Source organism: Hylobates moloch, unplaced genomic scaffold (assembly GCF_009828535.3).
Source record: "Hylobates moloch isolate HMO894 unplaced genomic scaffold, HMol_V3 SCAFFOLD_5, whole genome shotgun sequence".
NCBI lineage: Eukaryota > Metazoa > Chordata > Mammalia > Primates > Hylobatidae > Hylobates > Hylobates moloch.
The window spans coordinates 123,747,595-123,775,122 of NW_026652280.1; the positions used below are offsets into that span (position 1 = coordinate 123,747,595).

The 27,528-nt window shown below is 32.8% G+C and overlaps 1 protein-coding gene across 2 annotated transcripts in view; it reads left to right on the forward strand.

Moving 5' to 3' along the window:
* Nucleotides 1-27,528, forward strand: part of COL11A1 (collagen type XI alpha 1 chain) — a 218,841-nt gene that overhangs the window by 41,727 nt on the left and 149,586 nt on the right. The window lies entirely within an intron of this gene.

Here is a 27,528-nt window from a genome sequence, read left to right on the forward strand (position 1 = left end):
AAGAATTATAAAATTTGTACCAAAATGTTATGATATATTTCTTGCTAATATTGTATCATTGTATGTATGTAATGTAGAAACATTTCAATCTCCTTGCCATACTGATCTTTATAGTATAGTTGTCATGCTTATTAGACCTGTATATATTGAACATACCACCAAATGTTATTTTTGCTTTAAATAATCACATATTTTAAAGCTTTTAAGATAAAAATATAATTTCATATCTAAGTAAATATTTGTTATTTCTGTTTATCTTTTATTTCTGAAGCTCCCTATTTTTCTGGGATACACTTTTCCATCAGTCTAAAAAGTTTTCTTTAACATTTCTTATACAGCAGATATGCAACTGATGTATCTCTTAGTTTTCTTATATGTGAGAATGTTGTTCTTTTGCCTTCATTACAGAAGGATATTTTCATTGACCATAGAATTCTGGGTTGACAGTTTTATTATTTTAGGACTGTAAAAATGTTGTTCCATTGTCTCTGGCCCCTGTGTTTTCTGATGCACACCTCACATTCACATTGTTGTTATCATGTACTTGATGTACCACTTTAGCTGCTATTAAGACTTTTTTTCTCTGTATTTGCTTTTCAGTAGATTGACTTATAAAGTATGTTGTCATAATTTTGCTTGAATTTCTTCTGTTTCGGGTTTATTAAGCATCTTACATCTGTAAATGAATGTTTTTCAACAAATTTAGGAAGCCTTCACTCTTTAAAGTTTCTACTTTGCTGCTAAATATTCTTATATTTTCATTCTTTTCAATAGTGTATCATTTGCTTCTTGGAGGAGAGTTATAATAGCTGTTTTAAAAAAACCCTGAGAGTTTCAATGTCCACCCCATCTCAGGGTTGGCATCTGTTTATTGCCTTTGTTGCTGTTTTTGTTTTTGTTTTTGTTTTTGTTTTTGTTTTTGTTTTTTTGAGATGGAGTCTCTCTCTGTTGCCCAGGCTGGAGTGCAGTGGCACGATCTCGGCTCATTGCAAGCTCTACCTCCCGGGTTCATGTCATTCTCCTGCCTCAGCCTCCTGAGTAGCTGGGACTACAGGCGCCTGCCAACACGCCCGGCTAATTTTTTGTATTTTCAGTAGAGACGGGGTTTCATCGTGTTAGCCAGGATGGTCTTGATCTCCTGACCTCGTGATCCGCCTGCCTTGGCCTCCCAAAGTGCTGGGATTACAGGCGTGAGCCACCGCGCCCGGCCAATTGCTGTTGTTGTTAATAAACAATCTTTATTTTAGAGTAGGTGTAGGTTCACAGCAAAGTTGAGCAGAAAGGACTGGGAGTTCCCATATACTCCTTGCCCCAACCCAACATATAACCTTCCCTATTATCAATATCCCATATGAGAGTAGGAATTTATTATAACAGATAAAACTACATTGACTCATTATTATCACCCAAAGCCTATAGTTTACATGTTCACTCTTGGTGTTGTGCATTCTAAGAGTGCAGACAAATATGTAATGACATGTACTCACCATATTAGTACCTAAAAGAATAGTTTTACTGCACTAAAAATCTTCCTTTCTCTACCTAATCTTCCTTTCTCTACCTATTCATCCTTCTCTCCCTGATTAACCCCTGGAAGTTGCTATTTTATTTATTTATTTTATTTATTTATTTATTTTTTACTGCCTCTATAATTTTGGCTTTTCCAGGATGTATAAGTTGCAGTCATACAGTATGTAGCCTTTTCAGATTAGCTCCTTTTGCCAAGTAATATGCATTTAAGGTTCTTCTATGCATTCTTTTTTTTTTTTTTTTTTTTTTTTTTTTGATGGCGTCTGGCTGTGTCTCCCAGGCTGAGTGCAGTGGCGCGACCTAGGCTCACTGCAAGCTCCGCCTCCCAGGTTCACATCATTCTCCTTCCTCAGCCTCCCGAGTAGCTGGACTACAGGCGCCCACCACCACGCCCGGCTAATTTTTTGTGTGTTTTTAGTAGAGACGGGTTTTCACCTTGTTAGCCACGATGGTCTTGATCTCCTGACCTCATGATCCACCTGCCTTAGCCCCCAAAGTGCTGGGATTACAAGCATGAGCCACCGCGCCTGGCCCTCTGCTATGTATTTTCATGACTGATAGGCTCATTTCTTTTTATTGCTGAATAACATTCTACTAGCCAGATGTGGTACATATTTATCAGTTTACCTACTAAAAGGCATCTTGGTTGCTTCTAAATTTTGGAAACTATGAATAAAGCTACTAGATAATTATGTGCAGTTTTCATGTAGGCATAAATTTTCAAATCGTTTGGATAAATACCAAGAAGTGTGATTGTTGTATGAATGTGCTTTGTTTTATGAGAAATTGCCAAACTGTCCTGCTAAACCCTTTTGGATTCCCGCCAGCAAGGAAGAGAGTTTGTTTTGCTTCATAACTTTTCCAGGAATTTTTGTCATCACTGTTTTGAATTTTCCCCAAAACAGCACTATTTTCTTTTGGTATGTTGTGGTTTCTCATTGTTGTTTTAATTTGCAATTATCTAATGACATATGATGTTGAACATATTTTCATAGGCTTACTTTCCATCTGTATATCTTCCTTGTTGAGGGGTTCAACATATTTGTGCATCTTTAAGTCAGATTGTTAGCTTTTTTATTGTTGAATATTGAACTTTTTGTATATTTTGGATAACAGTCCTTTATCAGGTATGTCTTTTGCAAACACATTCACCTACTATGTGGCGTATCATCTGATTCTCTTGATATTGTCTTTTCAGAACAGAAGTTTTAAATTTTAATAAATCCCAGATTATCAATAAATTCTTTCATGGAATATATCTTTGGTGTTGTGTCTGAAGAGTCATCACCATACCCAAGATTATTTAGGTTTTCTCCTATATTGTCTTCTAGGAGTTTCATGGTTTTGTGTTTTACATTTAGGTCTATGAACCATTATGAGTTAATTTTACTGAACAATTTAAGGTTTGTATTTAGATATTTTTTTGCATGTGGCTGTCCAGTTGTTCCAGCACTATTAGTTGAAAAGATTATCATTGCTCCATTGTATTTCATTTGCTCCTTTTGTCAAAGATCAGTTTAGTATATTTATATGGATCTTTCTCTAGGATCTTTATTCTATTCCATCGATCTACTTATCAGTTCTTCCACCAATACTACCTTGTATTCATTATCACAATATTATAGTAAGTCTTAAAGTCAGATAATTCAGTTCTCTGTCTTTGTTCTTTACCTTTAATATTGAGTTAATTGACTATTCTGGATGTTTTTCTTCTTATAAATTTTGAATATGTTTGGAAAGATCCACAAAATAACATGCTGGGATATTAATTGTGAGTGTATTGAATCTATAGATGAAGTTGAGGAAAACTGACATCTTGACAGTATTGAGTCATTCTATCCATGAACACAGAATATTTTTATTTTTCAAGTTGTTCGATATCCTTCATCAGAGTTTTGTAGTTTTCTTCATATAGATCTTATATTTATTTTATTAGATTTATACATATGTATTTCTTTTTTGAGTGCTCATGTAAATGGTGTTGAGCGATAAATTTCAAACTCTTCTTAAAATGATTGATGTTTTATATACCTTGTATACACAATCTTGTAACAATCATTTATTATTTCCAAACTTTTTGTCAATTATTTTGGATTTTTTACATAGACAATTATGTAATCTGTGGAAAAGTTTAATTTTTCTCTTCCCTATCTGAATACATTTTATTTCCTTTTCTTGTCTTATTGCATCAACTAGGACTCCCAGTATGATGTAGAAATGCAATATTAACAGAGGACATCCTTGCCTTGTTTCTGATCAGTTTGAGAAAATTTCCTTCTGTTCCTAGTTTTCAGAACATGTTTTAAAATCATGAATGAATGCTGTATTTTGTCAAATGCTTTCCTGCATCTATGATATGACAATTTATTTATTTTTTCTTTAGCTTGTTATGGTGATACTAATTTATTTTCAAATGTTGAAACAGCCTTGCATACCTGGGATAACTTCCACATAACTATGGCATTTACTTATTTTGTATACCGAGGGATTCAATTTGATAATATTTTGTTAAGGATTTTTACATTTATGTTCATGAGAGATATTGGTCTGTAGTCTTATTTTCTTTTAATGTCTTCACCTGGTTTTGATATTAGGGTGATGTGGCCTCATAAGATGAGTTAGTGATATTCCTTCCGCTTCTATATTCTGAAAAAGATTGCAGAGAATTTGTATATCTTCTTCCTTAAATGTTTGATAGGCTTCACCAGTGAACCCATCTTGTTCTGATGCTTTCTCTTTAGAAAGTTTAATAATTTTTTATTCAATCTTCTTATTGGACATAGACCTTTTCAGATTTTCTAATTCTTTATTTATGAGTTTTTACAGATTGGATCTACCAACAAATTCATTTTTTCATCTAATTTATCAAATTTGTGAGCACAGAGTTTTTCATAATATTCTTTTATCCTCCTTTTAATGTCCATGGGATCTGAGGTGATATCTCCTTTTTCTCCTGACAATAATAATTGGTAACTTATCTCTTTTTTACTTAGTTGGCTTAGCTAGAGGCTTATAAGTTTTATTAACATTCTGAAAGAACCAGGTTTTGGTTTGGATGCTAATTCTATGGTGACTTTCTGCTGTCTGTTTTATTATTTCTGGTGTAATTTAATTTTTTTTTGTTCTGTTTATTTCAGGTTTATTTTCCTCTGTTTAGATTCTTGGGATAGAAGCTTAGATGGTTGATTTTAGAACTTTCCTCTTTTCTGATATATTCATTCAATGCTATAGACTTCCCTCAAAGAAAAGTTATATTTTGATTTTTATTTTGTTTATAATATTTTTAAATTATTCCTGAAATTTTGTCTTCAATCCATGTATTACTTAGAAGTGTGTTTTTACATTTCCAATTATTTTGGGATTTCCCGGTTATCTTTCTGTTATGGTTTGAGAGCAGTTATTGGATTATGTATATTCGTTCAAATTTTTAAGAGTTTTCTTTTTGGCCATGAATGTAGTGTATCTTCGGGAATGTCCATGTGAACTTTAGAATGATGAGTAATCTGCTGTTGTTGGTTATAGGAGTATATATATGCAAATTATCTTTTTTGATTAATAGTGTTTTTTAGTTCAGCTTTGTCCTTACTAATTTCTGCCTGCTGTATCTTTTTATTTCTGTTAGAATGGTGTTTACCATTTAAATGTAATAGTGGATTCATCTATTAGATATCTGTTAGATTTTGCTTCATGTATTTTGTTAGGTGCATATGCATTAAAGATTTATGTCTTATTGGTGTACTGACTTTTTACCCTTATTATCATATAATGCCTCACTTTATCTCTAATAATTTTCCCTCCTCTGAAGTTTGCACTGTGTGAAATTAATTTAGCTACTCCTGTTTTCTTTTTATTAGTTTTAGAATGTTATACCTTTCTTTATACCTTTCCTTTTACTTTGTATGTGTTTTTATATTTAAAGTGTGTCTCTTGTAGATAACATGTAATTGAGCCTTGTTTTTTTTTTTTTTTTTGATCCACTCTGACAACCTGTCTTTAATGAGTATATTTAAATCATTCATATTTAAGGCAATTATATATATAGTTAGAATAATATTCACCATATATGTTACTATGTTCTACTTATTGTCCTTGTTCTTTGTTTCTATTTCTATCTTCCACAATTTTTCTACATTCTGTGGTTTAAGTAGAGCATCCTCTTATATGATTATGTTTCTGTCTTTTCTTCATACATCAATTATACTTCTTTGTAAATCTTTTGTTAGTTGCCCTAGGATTTTTTTCTTTCTTTCTTTGTTTTTTGACATGGTTTTGCTCTGTTATGCAAGCTGGAGTGTATTTTGTGATCACAGCTCACTGCAGCCTTGATTTCCTGGGCTCAGGTGATCCTTCCAGTACCACCATGCCTGACTGATTCTTTTCTACTTTTTGTAGAGATAGGGTCTCACTATGTTGCTCAGGCTTGTCTCAAACTCCTGGGTTCAGTAAATCCACCAGCCTTGGCCTCCCAAAATGCTGGGATTAAATGCATGTGCCGCCTCACCTGGCTAGGTTTTTAAATATGAACTTACACCAATTCCAAGTCAACTATTAAATAACACTATACTGATTTATGAGTAATGCAATTACCTTATAAAATATTTCCAATGCCTCTCTCCTGCCTTTTCTGTCATTACAATCATTCATTTTACTTATACATAAGCATATATGCAGTGAAATCCATTATTGCTATTATTATTTTGAAAAAACTCTTATACCTTAGATCAATTAATAATAATAAAAAATATTTTACCTTCATTTATTCATTCTCTGAATAGTTTCTTTATGTAGATTTAAGCTTCTCACTTATATAATTTTTATTATTTCTGAAAAACTTCTTTTAACATTGCTTGCAAGGCAGGCCTACTGGCAACAAATTCCTCAATTTTTGTTTGTCTGAGGAAGTCTATATTTCTCATTCACTTTTGAAGAATGATTTCTCAGGGTACAGAATTCTAGTTTGGTGGTATTTTTCTCTCAACACTATATATTTCACTTTAGTCTCTCTTGTATGCTTTCTGATAAGTCAGATGTAATTCTTACCTTCGCTTGTATAGGTAAGTTGTTTTTTTTCCCCCTCTGGGTTCTTTTAATATTTTTAATTTATCTTAGATTTTCTGATATTTGAATATGATATTCCTAGATTTTTGGTCTGATATTTGAATATTAAACTCCTGGAATTTTGGTTTGATGTCTGACATTAATTTGGGGAAATTCTCAGTCACTATTGCTTCAAATGTTGATTCTATTCTTTTCTCTCTTTCTTCTTGTATTCCTATTGTGTGTAATTACATATTTTGTTGTTGTCCCAAAGCTTGTAGATATTCTGTTTAGTTTTGTATTTCCCAGCTTTTTTTCTCTTTGCTTTTAGTTTTGGAAGTTTTGATTATCAGCTCCTCAGACTCAGATTCTTTCCTTAGCAGTGTCTAATTTACTAATGAGCCCATCAAATGTATGCTTCATTTCAATTACGGTGTTTTTTATCTACAGCATTTATTTTTGATTCTTTGTTATAGTTATCATCTTTCTGCTTACATTAGCCATTCTGTTCCTGCCTGTTGTCTAATTGTTTATTAAAGTTCTTAGCACGGGAATCATAGTTTGAGAAATTCCCAGAATAATAATTCCAACCTTTCTGCCATATCTGACTCTGGTTTGATGCTTATTCAGTCTCTTTAAACTGTGGTCTCTTTTCTTTGCAGTATGCCTTTGAATTTTGTGTTGAAAGGTGAACATGATGCACTGGGTAAAAGAAACTATGGTTTCTTTTAATAAGCCCTTAGCTATGTGTTGGTAAGGTGAGAGGGGAAGGACTCATTCTATGATTAGGTCTCAGAGTTTGGTGAGCCTGAGCCCTGGACTGTGAACTTTATCAGTGCTTCACAGTCCCTCACCCCATGACCTTAGGTGGAACAGGATGGCTGAAGGTGGCTGGGGTTATTTTCCTTCTTCCACGTGGAAGACCAGAGGGAGCTGTAGTAGGGAACTTCCTTTCTCTCACACTGAAGGATAATGCTGAACTGCAGTTAGGCACAACATACATTGTTATATCATGCTTTGCTGTATGCTTTGTGGATATTGCTGTTGTTACAAATTGAAGGTTTGTGGCAAGCTTGAATCAAGCAAGTCTGTTGGCATCATTTTTTCCAGCAGCATGTGCTCACATCATGACTGTGTCACGTTTCAGTAATTCTCACAATATTTTAAACTTTTCATTGTTATTATAAGTATGGTTTATGGGACCCCAAAACAATTACAACTGTAACATTAAAGATCCCTCATCACAGATCACCATAGCAGTTATAACCATAAAAAGATTTGAAATGTCATGAGAATTACCAAAAGAAGTTACAGAGACATGGAATGAGCATATACCATCTTATATATAATAATAATGTACGCAATAAGATGGTAAACTTAAGTGATAAATGTTTTCTGTGTTCTGACTGCTCAACTGGCTCAACTGACCAGCTGTTCTCAAATTCTCTCCTCCATGAGTCTCTCTATTGCCTGAGACACAGCAATATCGAAATTAGGTCATTTAGTAACCCTACAATGACCTATGTGTGTTCAAGGGAAAGGAAGAGTCACAGGTTCAAGTGTTCAAGAGTCACTTGAAATAAAAAGCTAGAAATGATTAAGCTTAGTGAGGTAGGAATGTTGAAAGCTGAGATAAGCCAAAGGCCAGGCCTTTTGTGCCCTGTGAATGCAAGAGTTATGAATGCAAAGGAAAATATTTTGAAGGAAATTAAAAGTACTTCTCTAGTGAACACATGAATGGTAAGGAAGCAAAACAGTCTTATTGCTGATATAGAGAAAGTTTCAGTAGTCTGACAGAAGATCAAACCAGCCACAACATTCTCTTACGCCGAAGCTTAATCCAGAACAAGGCCTTAACTCTCTTCAATTCTGTGAAAGCTCAGAGGAGTGAGGAAGCTTCAGAAGAAAACATCAAATCTAGCAGAAGCCGGTTCATGATGTTTAAGAAAATAAGTTGTCTTCACAACATAAAGTGCAATGTGAAACAGCAAGTGCTGATATAGAAACTGCAGGCAATTATCCAGAAGATCTAGCTAAGGTAAATTGTTGAAAGCTGCTACACTAAACAACAGATTTCCAATGTAAACAAAACAGCCTTCTATTGGAAGAAGATACCATCTAAGACGTTCCTAGAGAACAGAAATAAATGCCTGGCTTCAAAGCTTCAAAGGACAGCTTAAAACTCTCTTGTTAGGGAATAATGCAGCAACTTTAAATTGAAGCCAGTGCTCACTTACCATTTCAAAAATCCTAAGACCTTTAAGAATTATACTAAATCAATCCTGCTGTACTCTATAAATGGAATCACAAAGTCCGAATGACAGAACATCCATTTACATAATGGTTTACTGAATATTTTAAGCCTACTGTTGTGACTTACTGCTGAGAAAAAAATGATTCTTTTCAAAATATTACTGCTCATTGACAATAAACCTGGTCACCCAAGAGCTCTGATGTAAATGTGTAAGGAGATTAATGTTTTCATGCTTGCTAACACAACATCCATAGCCCATGGATCAATAGTAATTTCAACTTTCAAGCCTTCCTATTTAAGAAATAATTTTCATAATGCTATGGCTGCCATAGATAGTGATTCCTATGATATATCTGGACACAGTAAATTAGAAACTTTCTAGAAAAGATTCACCATTCCAGATGTCAATAAGAACATTTGTGATTCATGGGAGGAGAAGTTTGTTTCACAATGAGTTTGAAGCATTCAAGATGTCAGTGGGGAAGTTACTGCTGATGTGGCAGAAATAGCAAGTGAACTGGAACTGGAAGTGGAGCTCAAGGATCTAACTGAATTGCTGTAACCTCATGATGAAACTTGAACAGATGAGTTGCTTCTTATGGATAAGGAAATAAAGCGTTTGTTTTCTGAGATGGAATCTGCTTCTGGTGAAGAGGTTGTGAATATTGTTAAACGACATCAAAGGATTTAGAATATTATATAAAGTTAGTTAATAAAGCAGCAGCAGAGTTTGAAAATACTCTAATTTTGGAAGAAGTTCTACTGTAGGTAGAATGCTATCAAAAAGCATCGCATGCTACAGAGAAATCTTTTATGAAAGGAAGAGTCAATTGATGTGGCAAACTTCATCATTGCCTTATTTTAAGAACTAGATAACAGACACCTCAAACCTCAGCAACCACCACCCTAAGCAGTTATAGACATAGAGGTGAGACCCTCCACCAGCAAAAATATTACAGCTTTGCTGAAGGTTCAAATAGTAGTATTTTTTTTAGCAATAAAGTATTTTTATATTAAGGTACATACATTTATTTTATACTTAATGCTATTGCACATTTAATAGACAACAAGATAGTGTAAACATAACATTTATATGTACTGAGAAACTGAAAAAATTCTTGGCAATATTTTCTTTATTGTGGTGGTCTGGAACTGAATGTGTGATATCTTCAAGGTATGCTTGTATTTCCCTTTCTCAAGTTAGGTTAAACTATGATGAAATCCCAGCAGGTTACTCTGAGGGCATGCTTTTTTTAAGAAGAACAGAATGTTCTGGTGTTTTCAACATGATTCCTTTTCTCCTCCCACTTCCAGAAGCATAAGAGGAAATCTTTATGATATTCACTTACAGGCCTCATAGAGCTCTTCCAAGTAAAACTCACAAAAGTGCAGGATTCCCCCATGACTGAGTCTCCTTGGTGTTTTTAACTCTTGGAAGTTTTAACTGTCAGAATATTGGTATTTTCTCTCTCACATAACGTAAATTCAGAAGCTATTAGGAGACTCATATAGGTAGTTTTAACATCAGTTCAATTCTTTAAGTTTTTCCTCAATTGGTTTGAGTCTGTTACATATGCTTAATTCTGGAGATAGCCTGAGGTTTTTATGGTTCATACAAAAATTAGGAAATTCCTCTCTTCATTTTTCTCATCTCAGATTCCCTGTACACTCTCTAACCTGCATTTTTCCCCTAGTTCCTCTGTCCAGAAACACAGGGTTTCTTTCAAAGTTTTAGGCAGAAAACAGTTGTTCTACTCAGCTACTGGATCCCACCCTTGGGACAAAACCTTAATAAAATATGAAACAAAAACAAAACAAAATAAAACACAAGTAAGTTATATCTGTAGGCTAATTTCTCCAAATTTTGACTCTCTCCTATAATCTGCATGATTTACAGAATTGTCAGCTAGTTGTTTATTGCATTTTGTTCAGAGTTTATAGTTTTCAACAGCAGGAGTGTTGGGCTGTAGCGAGCTTACAAAGTCATAGGAGTATTGGCTTTCCCAAGATATGAAAGTTTGAAAAGTGTTCATTTCTTATGAAAAATGTATACCAGAGGTGTCCAGTCTTTTGGCTTCCCTGGGCCACATTGGAAGAGAAGAATTGTCTTGGGGCACACATAAAATACACTAAGACTAATGAAAGCTAGTATTTTAAGAAAGTTTATGAATTTGTTTTGGACCACATGCAAAGCCTCCTAGGCCTCATGTGGACTGTGGTTCATGGGTTGGACAAGCTTAATGTGTACCATTAAAGAGACAAGCATGGTACTTGCTCTTGCCTCATCATCCAAATCCCTAAAATGATACAGTTCCATCTCACAGTTAAGTCTAAATCCTCCTTGCTCTGTCTTCTCTGTGAAACTTCTTTAAGAAAGAAAACAAAATAAGCTATCACTATTTAAAAAAATTATATGTTTTCTATCTGGATTTTAAAATATCAACATGTGTTCACTACTTATTTCTCTAAATATTATCTCTGTAAATATATAGAAGGTCTTCCATAAAATATGAACTTTACAAACAGAATGTTGGATGTGAGTAGACACAGATGATTACATAATATTTATTGTTTAATTGAGAAATAAAAGACGAAGGTAAAGGCATCATTCAGTATCTAACAAGTACAGGAATGGTTGAATGAAAAAGATTATGATAATGATGCTAATTAAGTATTTGCATTTTAAAATCACACACATGGTAGTTAACAATGTCGACTCTGGAGTCAGACAGCCCTGGCTTGAATTTTGGATTTGGAAATTAACCAGCTCTGAGATTACAGACAAGATAGCCAGTCTCCCTGTCTCCTTCCTCATCTGTAAAATGGAATAACAGTGCTATGCATCTCATAGCGTCATTTGGAAATTAAATTAATGTTTGTAAAATACTTTAATCTGTGTATTGCAGTATTGAGTGTTTTATGAGTGTTTGCTTTTTTTTTTTTTTTTAATTTTTTTTTGAGATGGAGTTTCATTCTTGTTGCCCAGGCCAAAGTGCAATGGCATGATCTTGGCTCACTGCAACCTCTGCCTCCCAGGTTCAAGCGATTCTCCTGCCTCATCGTCCAGAGTATCTGGGATTACAGGCATGCGCCACCATGCCCGGCCAATTTTATAATCTTAGTAGAGATAGGGTTTTACCATGTTGGCCAGGCTGGTCTCGAACTCACTCCTGACCTCAGGCAATCCATCCGCCTCAGCCTCCCAAAGTGCTGAGATTACAGGCATGAGCCACTGTGCCTGGCCTGTTGGCATTTTTTTTTTTTTTTTTTTTTAGAGAATACAACAAAAACAAAAACAAAAACAAAATTTTTTTAATTTATTATTTCTGAATTTAAGTGAAAAACACAGATATGGTTAACATAGGAGCCACATTTGGCTTTGTAAAAGACTCAGGTTTGTGTTTATTATTTTAAAGAAGTCTTCAATACCTGAAGGCAAAAGCAAAATGCCATTCTAACGTGGTACTGTATCACTTACTCTTGTTAGAGTAGCACAGAGTCAGCAAACGAGAAAAGCAAGGAAGCTTTGAGTTTACTTATAGGTGTTAAGTTTAATTCTTGTCCGTAGATCTTTGGTTCGCATGTGCATTTCGTAGTGTAGCTGTGGCTTTTTAATTCTTGAAAATATTGTCTGGAATCTGTTTCATGATTCATTTTTTGTATAATGTATTAAAACAACAAAATTACTTTCTAAAATCAGAAATTAATGTACAATTTTAAAAGAAATAAACTGTGGATAACAAACATAAGGTAAAAATGTGGTAGACTTAATACTCAAAAACAATCCAAGTCCAAATTCAGTGTGACACACAAATTGAATGCACATTAGTGTGAAAATCCCAGGGAATACCACACACCCAGGTAATATTAGAGTTTTGTAACAAAACTAATATAAAGCCTCACTGCATTCACAAACGTGTTGAATTTCTTTAATATAGAACAATATGTGCAGCTGTTCTTTCTAAAAGGAGGTTTTATGGTTTTCGTGAAGAAATAGTCAAATGTATTTACATGATAGTATATTTTAGCAGTATTTAAAACGTAAGATGTTTTTATGGCAATAAGTTTAGCATTTGTTAGATTTTATTAGACTGTGTTAATAATCAATTATTTACCAAATCGAGACTCCACATAAACATTTTTCTCTTTTGATTTTTGTTTTTAGGAGATATTTAAGTTCCACTACTGACCACTCATATAAGAGTAGACAGAGCCACGACTTTGGTGTAATTCTTTTTTGAGAGTTATCCTTAGCCAAGACTCAAAAGCGCATCTGTTTTTGGCTGTTTTATGTACAATTACATTCTTTATTGCTGCACACTGAATTTGTCTGTCAAGTGTAGTGAAAAACAAACACACAAAAATATGCCACATTATTTATGACCAAGCTTCAGTGATTCTGTAGGGCTGAATTTGAAACTGATTTTCTCAGTTCTCCTTTCTAGGTGGTACTGTACTTTACTATACAATAGCCTTAAGGTATCCTGTTGCCAGTCAGACCATCTGGAATCAGATCAGCACCATTGTATTGTGATATGCAAATAAAGTCCCATATTTTGGGACTTTATTGACCTTTGGTTATAATTTTATATTTAGTAGGATTTGTGGCTAAAACTGTTTCAAGAAACTCAATGATGCATTTAAGGCAAATTTAGATTTCTGAGCTCTATAGAGATCCAAAGTACCACTATTTATATAGGATGCTACTTGTCCTCTAAAAGGGGCATTGCCCTGTTTAATTTGGATTTCTACTTTGCTGATTAGTGCATCATTGGATTAGCTACTGCCAGCAATGAACAATAGTGTTTCATATATTTTATGTTTCCTCTTTTACAAATTTTGTCTCTGTATTGATGACCTTAGATTTTTTTCCCCCTTTTAAGGTCTATTATTAGCCTGCAGCACTTTATTAACTTTTCGAAGAAGAAATCACCTTACATTTGCATTCTTGTTTGTATGTAATTACCAGGGTGTTTTATAATTATCTATTAATGTACAGCTTTCTTATTGGACTACATATTTCTTGAGTGCTGGATTTTTATATTCCATTACTTTAAATATTCCAGGAGCAACATCAATCACAAAGTTTGGCACTGTGTGTATAGTTAATAAAGATTAGTAAATGCATGAATGAATGCTTTACCCAGAAATGGCTAAGGCTTTGTTTGAAGTATCAGGGAGAATAAAGGGTTGGGAAAGCTGTAAGATAGCATATGTTATTCAAAAGCTAGGTGTTCACTTAAGTTGATTATTCTCTGTTGAAACAAAATAAATATTATGCATCAATTATTGTGCTTAAGTAACGGATATAGAAACACAGTTGTAATAAAAGACCTGTGTTACATAATAAAGACATCAAAATATTCAAGGGAGGGAATAATAACTAAACCCAGAGTAATAAAAATAAAAGGACATTTAAAGGTGAGAACACATGTAAAAGATGAACATTTGTAATAAGCCCAGCAGTTCTGAGAAATGTAAGTGTGTAAGAGCCCATTTGCCTTTTATACCATACTAAGGTGGTTGAACTTTGAACTATAGGCTATTAGAACATTCCTTAAGCAGAGGAATTAAACATTAAGATTTTTTAAAAATTCTTTTTGTGACAGTGAAGGAGCTAGTTTAGAATTGGAAGAATCTGACCTAAAAAAAAGAAAACATGAATTGTTGAATATTGGTTCAAATAAAAGGTACTTAGAGTAAGAGACAAGGCCATAGCAGAATCAATGGATTAAAGGGTCTTATTTTCAATATGGAATAGAACTGGTAGGTCTTTGGGACTGTTAGGTTATGAGAGGTAATGGGAGGGACTTAATATTTTTGGTCTTTAGTACATAGGTAATAAATAGGTGATATTTACTTTTTACAAGCACAAACTGTTTAAAATTTCAGCCTAATGTAGAGGACTTTAAGTCTCTTTTGTATTACTTATGAACTATGTGTTTTAAACCGTGCTTTAAATTAGTAAAAGGCTGTGGGACTATCCTGAGCCAAAGAATCATTTCACCATCTTTTCTATACTTCTTGGGTTTTATAGTAAACACACAGTTAATGTGAAATTATTATTAGCTAAAAGAAGTGTAATAAAAATATTGATATATTATTTAAATTATTGTTTAAGTAAGTTTTTTAAAAACTTGATGTTTTTAAAGCATAAACTACTCTATTTCTGTTTACAGTTTGACTATATATAGTTCTTAGAAGAGTGGCAGGTATACAGTGAGTGCCAACTAAGTATTGTTTATTATTATAATTATTAGTATTACTTGTTCCTTGGATAATTGCAAGAGCCTTTTAATTGATCTTTCTGCTTTTGTCATTTCATCTGTTCTCTAAGCAGCAAACCTAGAAAAGCAAGTCTATTTCTGTCAAGTGGCACCTGACCAAAAGAACAAATGAATGAATGAAGTGTGCCACCTCTTTGCTCATAACCTTCCAGTAGCATTTTATTTCATTTGTAGTTAAAGTTATTCCAATAGTCTGCAGGATCTTACGTGACCCATACTACACCCTCTGCCTCTCCTGTCAGACTTTATCAGTCTCCTCTCCATGTTGCTATCTGTGGATTGTTGGTTCACAAGGTGTCCCTCACTTGAATATATTAATTAATCTCTTGCCTTAGGGCTGCTTGTGCCATGGGGCCTGGACGTTCATTAGTCCTTCTGCCTGGAAAGCTCTCCCCTAGATACGGCATTTTTTATTTCTTGAGTTCCTCAGTTGTCTCTGTCTCAGTGTCTCTTAATCAATGAAACTTTCCATGATCTCACTTTATAACAGAGTATCCTACTTTCTGACACACCTTCCCTATCCTTTATTACTTTCTGCTCTTTACAGCATTTATCACTTTCTGACATACTACATTTTTCTTATTTTGTTTCTCCCTCTGGAATATAAGCTCCTAGAATGCAGGAGCTTTGTGCTGTGTGCACAAAATCTAGAATAGTACCTAACATGTAATACTAGTGTTTTTTAGTGAATGAATAAATATACTTTCTAGCACTTATTAATTCAAAGGGTATAGGTCATCTATAGCAGACAAGGAAGTGGGAAGCAAGATCTGTTACCTTTTTCTAACCTTTTAATTAATTAAATTTATTTGATGCAATACAGCCATATTGGTAGTTATGCTTTAGTAAGAATCCTTGTTTAACGTTGATAACATAGAAAGTATAAGATAAATGTACAGTTTTTTGGTAGTGTTTTATCCAACTTTTGACATTTTCTGTAGTACTTGGTAAGCAGATGTTGAATTAGAAGTACATTCAAGTAATATAAGACACTGCTCATTTTCTCAGAGCTGGTTCTTAAGTTAGTTTTGGGATTCTGCGCAATATAAGGGCTGTGTGGGAAGTAGTTCTGTCTGTGATTTTATGGTTTCCCTCATTTTTTCCTTTGAATTATGGTTCAGATGCAATCTCTGATGCGTTTTTCAATTACACTAAAATTCTAAGCATTTTGGCAACTTTCCTTTACCACAGAAAACAGTTGAGAAAAAAAAAATCATTAACCGTATGGGGTGTTTGAAAAAAAAAAAAAAAAACTAGTGAGAGTTAATGCCTTGGCAAATTCAGAATTCTAAGTAGACAGGAACCATAGGTTTTCAATTAATCTTCTGATTATGGTAGTTACTTCTTAAGAATTTTATGCCACATTTAAGATTTAATTTCAGCCTTGTTTCTGGATATGCAATCAAAAACTCTGCCAAGAGCCACCAGGCTTTTCCTGAAAGCTCTAATATCAAATGTGAGCAGAAGTTTTAGGGTCTAGGGGCTATCTTATGAAAATATTATAGAATGTTGTTAAGCTATTTATTTTACACTGGCACATACTAGGCTACTTATCTAAATCTATTTTTCTTTTCTTTCTATTACATTTTTCTTCATGTGTTTGATTTATAGAATAATGACTTTAAGACTCCTGAAACTGGAACTTATTTTTATAAAAATTATAACTAGAAGTCTGCCACTTAAAGGTTTGTTTTCCTTTAATTGACTCCAAACACTGGAATAAAATATATTTGTATATACTTTATAGTTTATAAACAGCTTAAATCTATATTAGTTGTGTTTAGAATTTCTGAGGAAATACAAGTAATAGTATTCTTCATTTACAGGTGTTGAAATCAAGTCTTTCAATGGTGAATAAATTATTGGCCAGGAGATCCATTTATTGATCATTTATTGAATACTCACTATGAGAAGGCCTAGTCCAGAATTGTGAAAATCTCTGACAACAAAATGGAAAAGTCCCTGCTTTCATGAAGTTTATAGTCCAGTGAATTTAACTGAACAAAACAGATTGACTCGTTAAGTAAGGAGCCCAGGCTATAAACTATACCTTTTATTGTCTTTTAGAGATGCTATACCTTCCTGACATGTGACATACATACTGGTTATTCAAATCCTTAAACTTAACTATTTGGTCATCCAGATATACATATAAAATATATATTTCATATATATGATGTATTTCATATATACCTTATATATATTTCATATATATGATGTATTTTATATATTTCATATATTTCACATATATGATGTATTTCATATATGTGATGTATTTCGTATATATGATGTATTTCATATATATATATATATATTTATATACAGGATACCAATTTCTATTTTAGGTCTTCAAGTAGATGGTGTTTCCCCAACTTCTCATATTCTTTTGGGTTCATTCTGAGTTCCCACAGAAAACAGAACTCTCCTCAGACAGTTTCAGAAGTTTGAGCAGGGAGGCTGGGAAATCTAGGAATCAGCATTACCTTCCTGAGGACTGAAGGGGCAAGGGGCATAAATACTGGTACAGTGCTCAGTGAGGAGCTGGAGTTCTGTAGAAGTACTTTCTAGCAGTGTCAATAGTGACAAGGGTCCCAGACTACTGTGACAAGCTAGGAAAGTATGGGGGTAAACGATGCCAACCTTTTTCCTTTCCCAACTTCCAAACTCCTGGTGGTAGCTTCCATGTCTGTCCTGGAAACCAACCTGCAGGAGAGTCTGGTGATGCACACTTTAGGGGTCAGATTCTTTCAGGCACAGAGTAAGAGACAGAAATATTAGTAATAGGAATTGGGGTGCCAACAGAGAATAACAAGTATTCCTTTATTTAAAAGAAAAACTGACCACTTTCACATAAATTATGCCAGGGAATTCTAGATAAATCCTCTAATTTTCTCAGGTGAAACTTATTTCAAATTTCTTATATCTTCATAATTGGAATATAGCAGGTAGTGAAGAAATATGTGTCTCATATCTTATGAATGTATGTACAATAATCTCAATAACCAGTCTATAAGTATTTGAGAGGAGATTTCTTTTCCTCCTGTTCATAGTGTCGGCATGATGCTTTGTCTCCATACATATTTGTTGAATTAATGGATAGATGAATGACTGGTAAACAGTCAAAGACAAATATTCTCAAAGTAATCTGGCTGTTAAAATCCTTGTGCAAGTTAGAATTAAAAGTTATAGGAGAACTATAAGTACTATTTTATTTATAATATATCTTAGCCTATTAATTTGTTATAACACATACAAAAGAAAACATTTTATTTTGGGAAAAAAATATAGCTTTTCCTAAAATAACAAATCTATATTGTTATACAATGATGTTATATAACAGATTGTTTTTGCCTTCAGCCAAAATACAGTTTTTCCAGAATATACCCATTTCAGTAGGGAATTCTAGCTTTCAATTTTGAGCAAGCCATCCATCGTTTCCTGTTCAACAGATATTGCAGGTTCAAGGTACAAACTGACTATATTTTGTAGAGCAAATAGGTTTTCACATTTGACACAAAAAATAATTTTTGTTTTCAGAATTTAAAAAAATAAAAGGTGTGCTGATTATATTATATATATGCATACTTTAAAAGTCCTCGCAGAATTATATACTTTATAAAGTAGCTTATTTAGATTTAAAGAGACTTCAATTCTCTAAAGAATGAATGTATCATTCATTGTTATAGAGGATTGCAACAGAGCAAAAATAAGGGACTATTTTTAAAAGACCTGTTATTTCTGGGATAGTACCATTTTATATAAAATTAAAATAATAAATGTATAGAAATGCAATTACCAATTATTTATTTTTATTCTCTGACAGATATTTTCTCTGAGAGACTTAGAACAGGCACCAAAAAAAAAAAAGCATGATGCTAAAAATTGATATGTGAAAAACTGATACCTAAATATCAGGTATTCTGTTGGAGGAATAAATGTATCAGTTCAACTGTTAACTCTTTATGAAATAGTGAAAATAGTCTATCATTTCTTTCATATTCCAAAAATAACAATTACTGTAAAAATAAGTCTAAAATTTACTGCCAAGTTTAATACTATGAAATAAAATGTAAATGTCGAATTCTAATGCTAACTTTGTGAAACAGGCAGTGAAAGTAATACCTAATGCAAAGGCCATATTTGACCTTTACAATGATATTAATTATATAAACTTGTCCTTTGAGTCTAAGTGTTAAAATACAAGTTAATCATTATGTGTTAATTCAAAATAAGAATATAAAAATTAAAAAGCACATTAAAAATACTGATTAATAATTTATCACTAATAATTAGCATTCAAATTGAGATGTGCTATAAATGTAAAATATATATAATCTTTCAAAAATGTAGTAGGAATAATAATTAATAGCTTTCATGTTAATACAAATTGAAATTATATGTTTTGAATATATTATGTAAAAATATATTATAAAAGTTAAAGAAAAATAAAAATATTACATACTTGTTTCCTTACATATGAATAACTTGATTCTCAAGTTGATTTTTTAAAAAGAGGTCTCAAAATGATTTTCATTTTGTTTTAAAATCCTCTTTAGTATTTTAAATGTTAACTTCAGTCATATTATTTTGGACAACAAATGTTCTTAAAAAGTATCAGATGAATTTATTTTGGGAGGGGGATCAAATTGTGGTAACATTTTAAATGTTAATTATTTAAAGAAACATTGATATGAAGAATCCTTTAGTAATCTGAGAATCATCTCTAAGTATTTTTTAGAATTGTAATTTAAATTTTTACATAAGAGTTTCCTTAAATCAACAAGGAACTAAACATGTTTAGTCTTGATTCACATTAACATAAACTGATGAAATGAAACAAAGGTATATAATCTGAGATTATCAGAACATATACTTTAATATATATTTTGAGATTAATCTCAGAATATATACTTTTTGAACTATATATTTGAACTCTATATATAATATATATAATTGGAATATATATAAATGTATACACACATAGTTCAAATATTAGGGGTATGTTTTTCTAGCATTTTTTGTTTTCTGTTGTTGACATGAAGTAGGATTATGATATAACTTTATTAAGATGGAATTAATGATACAAACAAAATTGTTTTAAACTTTTACTAGCACAATAAAATGTATTTTAAAAATAAGACTATTTTATGAATGTTTCTTAAAACTTTGTTCTCTTTAAATTCTTTATTTGTACTTGGAATGATGCTTTTGTACATTTCTTATTTTCTATTATCTCCAGTGGGCTGAGGGGTGTCTGTGATGATGATACTGTCAGGTGTATAACTTCTGATTACCCTGTGTTCTAGCTACTTGCCAAATTAAATCAGCCAATATTTTGACAGCATCTACTTAATATCAGACCCTGGATATAGTCAGTCATTACTTTTGTTATAAATAAACAAATATCCATTTTGTATTTTTTTCAATTGAAATGACCTTTGCTCTAATGTCAAGACAGAACTTGAGACGAGTAAAAAAAAAAAAAAAAAAAAAAAAAAAAACCTAGTATTAACTGATTTATATTAGTTTTCTAGGGCTGCCATAATAAATTGCCACAGCCTCAGTGACTTAAATAACAGAAACTTATTTCTCCAAAGTTCTGGAGGCTACAAGTCCAAGATCCAGGTGTTGACAGAGTCGTTTTCTTCCGTCCGAGGGTTCTTGCCTTGGCTTGGAAATGGTTGTCTTCTCCCTGTGTCTTCACGTGGTCTCTCCTCTGTGTGTGTTTGTGTCTTACTCCTTTCTTAAAGGAGACCAGTCAGATTGAATCAGGACCATCCTAGTGTCTTCATTTAACCTTAATTACCTTCTTAAAGACCCTGTCTCCAAATACAGTCACTATGTGAGGTATTGGGAATTAGGATTTCAACATACAAATTCGAGGGGACACAATTTAACACTTAGCACTCAGTCTGGGCAAGCTCATCCTGTTCTTGATAACCAATGAAAAAAATAGGTGTAAGATTGCTACAGAAGGAAGTATGGACTGTCATATCAAAGGGAAATTTTCTGCCAATTCTCACTGATTCTTAAAACTTGGTTTGGTTTCAATGATGCAATCTGGTAGTCTGCAGGTATAGGAGAGATACAGTTCAAAAATAAACAAAAGTTAGTTTCTTAAATGATAAACTGAACTTACTCCAGAAATGATCATTAGTTATTATTCTACTTCTTAGACTTCAGAGATTGACCCTCCAATTTTTTCCTTTTATTGTAGTTCTATTTGAGTAAATGGCTTTGCCATCCTACCATTGCTTACTTGAGAAACTGCAGACTTGCTCTACGTTCCTCTGTAATGCTTTGCTCCATCTTTCCTTAGCATTCTCATCTCACTCCATTATCAGCACCCAGTCAGTTTCCAAATCTCACAGATAATCTTTTGTACTAATATATGTACTGTCTGTTCTATCTACTCCATTTCTAGTATGGCTGACTTGGCTTCAATTCTCAACACTTTTATTGAAATTGACTCCTATTTGATTTCCCTGACTCCAAACTGGCTGCTTCCAAATTATCCTCCCTTTTGCTGTCAAAGTGATTTTTTAAAAATACAACATTGATCAATCTATTTCATTGATCAGAGTCCTCAAATGACACTCAAATGACATCTTTTGAGTTTCAGTTCACATGCAAGGCTTTTCTTAAATTGGTTCCTAACTTAAAAAAAAAAAATTACTCTTTACCCTCACTCTTTATCATCACCATATAAGTCCTTCCCTTTAACTGTACTGCATTATATATACTTCTCCCTCTCGCTCTCTCTCTTTTTGGAGAAAGAGTCTGGCTCTGTCATGCAGGCTGAGTGCAGTGGCAGTGGCGCGATCTTGGCTCACTGTAACCTCCACCTCCCAGGTTCAAGAGATTTTCCTGACTCAGCCTCCTAAGTAGCTAGGATTACAGGCGTGTGCCACCATGCCCAGCTAACTTTTGTAGTTTTTTGGTGGAAAAAGGGTTTCACCATGTTGGTCAGGCTGGCTTTGAAGTCCTGACCTCAGGTGACCCACCCACCTCGGCCTCCCAAAGTGCTAGTATTACTGGTGTGAGCCACTACACCTGACCTACGTCTCTGAATTCGTCATACAGTTTCATCCCTCAAAAGTTTAAGATGCTCTTTATGTTTAATGCTATTTTACCTCCATCCCCTTCGTTAGGCTAACTCCCATTTGCTTGTAACAAATCATCAAGATTTTTCCAAGAACCGTTTCATAAAAATGTTCATTCTCACTGAGATACCTATATGTTGCAAGTTAATGGAGACAAGAATGAACTATAGGAGATCTGGAATCTAGATGATTTTATGGAACAAAATTATAGCTGTGTGATTTACTCTAGCATTTAGGGAGATGAAATATCTAATCTTAGATATTTCTGTAATTTAATAAGGTATATAGTCAATCACTATACTGTTATTTTCCAGATCTTACAAAAAATTGCTCTCTTAGAATAAAAAACTTTAAATGTTAATATTAAAAGTTTAGATCTTGCAAGATTTAGAGTAGAATTGAAAGCCTTGTGGAATTGTGCAGTCACCAGTTGTTAGATTGAAATTTAAGAGAGAAGATCATTTTTCAGTTATAATTGAGCACTGATTCAACATCTGCATTAACTATTTTAGTTATATCTAAATTTCTTCTGCCTTTTTTGTGATCGTATTAAGTTCCAAACACATAATCCATCTATAAGTCACATTATTCAATCAGATGGAATTGAACAAGACAGTATCAGAGGCTGGTTTTTCATTGCTCATTCTCTAGAGGCAGCTGCTTTGCTGTGCAATTCAGTGGATGCTCAGGCTGAGAACTAACATAAACCAATCACTGGTTGGCTTCACATAAGACAAGGAGTTCAATCTGAAAATTCAGTTCCTTAACACTGACACATTGACATGTGACCTTAAGACATTAGGCCAATATTATTTACCATACTTTTCCAGTAAATGTGATTCTTTACACACACACACACACACACACACACACACACAATCTAAATGTATCTTTACTTGTGTATTTCATAGACCATTATGTAATTACATTCATAGCACGGAAAATTGAAACAGCTATGCCTTATACTTTATATATAGATTATATATATATAATTATATATATGCAAACCAAAGTAAAAAAAAAATGAACAAAAAAAGTTAGCATATATGCATTATTTGTTTGGTTTTAAAAGTATGCTATTACTTATATAATTTGGTTTTGATAAAAAAATAGTGAGATTCTTTTGCAATGCATGTGACATTCACAAGAACATCATCTGTGTAGACAGTTTCTATTTAATTTTCTTACATTTTATTTGCTTTCACTCTATACCCATACTGTCTATAGGCAAACACTATAGTATAAACCCAGTTGACACAGCTGGAGATCACAAAGTAATTGCATCAACTGTACCTTAATCTTGGTTTTGTGGACCATTAAAGGAGGAGGATGCCTTGTATGCTAAAGATGCCCGTTTTACTCAATAACTTTACCTTTTTTAGCTGTGAAAATTTTTATGGCACTATTGAATCTAAATATTTATAGTTCATTCAATCTGTAACAATGTGCTTGTTTACAGAGTGTCTTAAAACATGTCATATGATTAACATAAAACACTGTAAAATGCCTTCTGGGAAAAATAGTATTGTAAGTTTTTTATTGAATTTTTCCAGTTTCTTTCTAGTATATTTTATGACTATTAAACACCTGAAATAAGAATTTATAGTGGAAAAGTTGGCAGGATTCCATTTAGTGAAGTTAGGACTGTAAATAGAATAGTAATTACTTAAGAAACCAGCATTATTTAAAAATATATATTATTTAAAAGTACTATAAACATATATGATGCATATATATATAAATATACATATAAATAATGCATATATAGATATATCTATATGCATATATAGATATATAAATGCATATATAGATATATAAATGCATATATAAATATATATAAATATATATCTATATATGCATCATGTATATGTATATGATAGCAACTTTTTTGTTTTTCAGCAATAGAGTCACTTGATTCATTATAATTTGTATATAATTAAGTATGGAATTCTAGAATTTCTACCCCTGGAAAGGAAATTAGCTATTATCTCTCAGTGCATTCATTTTACAAATGATAAATTAAGTGATGCACAATCCCAAGTAGTTAATGGCAAGGCTGGGAGAAAATTTAGGAAGCAGAGTTTCTAATCGAAACCCTCAGTGATTCCATTACTCAGTCATATAGTCATGTACTCAATAGTGCCTCCTTATTTGTTTTAAATATTAATAATTTTGTATTGAAATTTCTCTGTTATTTTTCATTTATAACAATTCAAGTATGGTTACTCAGTGTTCTGAATTGTTCAGTCGGAATTTGAGAAATACTGTCAGTATATTTTAAGAACTTGTGTTTATTTGCTGTGTGTCTATTTAAAAGTAGTAGGCATTAGACAATATTAGAGATGCTCCTACTTAAAAATAATTTACAAAAAAACTCAGAAACTAATTTTATTGATCAGTTATTTATATTGTCTCATGACATGTAAAAATAAATATTTTCAAGTTTAGAAGTACTAATAATACTTATGATAATTTTAAATATGGTTGTCTAGATGAATATTTTCTACTTTTGCTTTATGTTATGCTTCATCGTAAATTAAAGAAGATGTTTCCTTATTTGGGTGTTACTAGGACACACTAGCATATTACATGTATTTTTAAAGCACTATTTGAGGGAGTGAATGAATTAAAAATGATTAAATAAAATAAGTAAAAAACTTGCATAAATATAGCACAATCTGAGATACCAGTGGAGATATTTCTGAAGTCAACAAAATTTATCATGAAGACAAACATAATATTTCATTTATGTCAGCATAATTTTTATTGGTGGATGTGTGTTTTTGAGTCATTTTTGTGATGTAATGTTGCTCATTTTTGTGGTGATAATGAGACATTCTAGATGAAGATTAACAGGTAGTTGGCAATAAGAATTTGAATGTCAAAATATGGATCAAAAGGGGATCAGGTTAAAACACTAAAAAGAAGATTTAAAATGAGATGCCCATAAGGAGCTTGAAAGGCTCAAACATTAATCTGATCATCTAGGATACCTGTGTGACTGTCCAGGAAAGACCTGAGGAGAAGGCCTTGCTATTTCAAATATGGTTGCCTTTGAGGATCTACCTAGCAAAAAGTGAGAGCTAAGACAGTGTTGTAAACTGTAGGAGTGTTGCAAGTGTTTGCCAAGGCACACAGAAACGCTCTTGGGATACTAATTGGTTCCATTCAATTCCCCCAAGATTTAAGGAAATCTCAGTCTAATCATTTACTGATCATTAACCTAACCAAACAGAGACCTCGTTGGCCACAGGCAGCAAAGACTACTTACTTACAGAATTACTTCAAGGAAATCACTAACTGAACAAGCACCAACAACTACCAAGAAAAATAAAAGTAGGCCTGGCGGAAGGGGAGGATAATATCTGATTTCAGGGTTGTTATTTAATATGTTCAACTTTCAACAAAAAAAAACTTTCAACATCATGAGACAGCAAAAAAAAAAAAAAAATGAAAATTATGTGCCATACAAAGTAAAAAGCAAAGCAAAACAGTTAAGAGGATCTGTCCTTGAAGAAGCACAGACATTGGACTTCCCCAACAAAGACATTAAATGAACACTTATGGATATGTTAAGAAAAACTAGAAAAAATGACTAAATAACTAACAGCAAGTATGATAATGTTGTTTTACCAAATAGAAAGTAGCAATAAAGATCTATACTATTACAAATACTAAACAGTAGTACTGTAGTTGAAAAGTATAACATACAATGAAAAATTGACTAGAGAAGTTCAACAAAGAATTTGAGCTGACAAAATAAAGAATCAGTGTACTTGAAGATAAATCAGTTGATATTATCTACAATGAGAATAAGGGGAAAAAAAACACATTAAAAAAAGTTGACAGAGCCTCAGTGCGGGACACCACCAAACATTCCAAAATAGACATAATAGGAGTCCCAGAAAGAGTAAGGGCAGAAAACATATTTAACAAAGTAATGACTGAACACTTCTCAAAGTTGATGAAACACCTTAATCTACACAGTCAAGCCTCTCAACAACTTAATCTGATAAACTTGTAAAATCTACATCCAGATACATCATAATCAAACATCAAAAAGTAAAGACTGTGAGAGAATCTTCAAACTTCAAGAGTGAAGTGACTGATAACATATAAAGGATTCTCGTTTAGATTAATAGCTGATTCCCTATCATATACTGTGGAGGGCATGAAGTAGTAGGGTAACATATTCATAGTTCTGGGGGGAAGGGGGAAAGACTTCATCTAAAAATTTTATAGCCAGCAAAACTGACTTTCAAAGGCAAAGGAAACAGCCAGGTGCAGTGGCATGCTCTTATAGGCCCAGCTAATTAGGAGGCCGAAGTCGGAAGATAGGTGGAGTCCAGGATTCCAATACCAGCCTTGAGCAACATAATAAGACACCATCTCTTAAGACAAAGAAAAATTAAGACATTCCCATATTTAAAAGAATATTCACTAATAAAGTTCCCTTTCAAGAAATATAAAGAATCTCTTAGATTGAAATGGAAAATTACTGGACAATAACTCAAATAAAGAACACTGGTACAGTTATCTGGGAGAGGTATATATAAAAGATTGTTCTTCTTGTTTATAATACTTCTCTTTTTAGATTAAAAACAAAATTGCATAAAACAATAATTATAAAACTGTGTTGATAGGCTCATAGTATATAAAGATGTAATTTATACAATAATAATAGCTACAAGGTGGGAGGAGGGATTAGAGCTACATAAGATCACATTTTTGTGTTGTAAGATTGACATGAAGTTAGTATTAATTTGAAAAAGGTTGTCATAAAGTAATTATAATTCTAAGAGTAACCACTAACAAAACTTAAAAGGCTATAGTAAAAACATAAGAGAAGAAAAATTTTAAAATAGTAAATATCTATTCAACTCAAAAAAAGGCAGTAATGGAAGACTAACATAATATTAATACAAAGGCAGAAAATTTAGAAAACAAATAGCAAAATAATAAATGAAAATAACTCAAATTTCCAGAAACTGATAAATAGATAAACCGCGGCATGTCCATAAAAGGGAATATTACTTGAAAAGAGGAATGAAGTACTAATACATGGTACAACGTGGAACAATCTTGAAGACATTATGATAAATGAAAGAAGCCAATTGAAAAAGGCCACATGTATGGTTGAATTTATGTGAAATGCCCAATTTTTACCAGGGGCTGGGAAAAGGGAAGGATAGAGAGTGACTGCCACTGGTTGCAGGGTAACTTTTAGGTGTCAAGAAATTTTTCTGCAATTAGTACTGATGGTTGGACAACGCTGTGACTGTACTAAGCCCAGTGTATTGTAAATTTTAAAAGAATG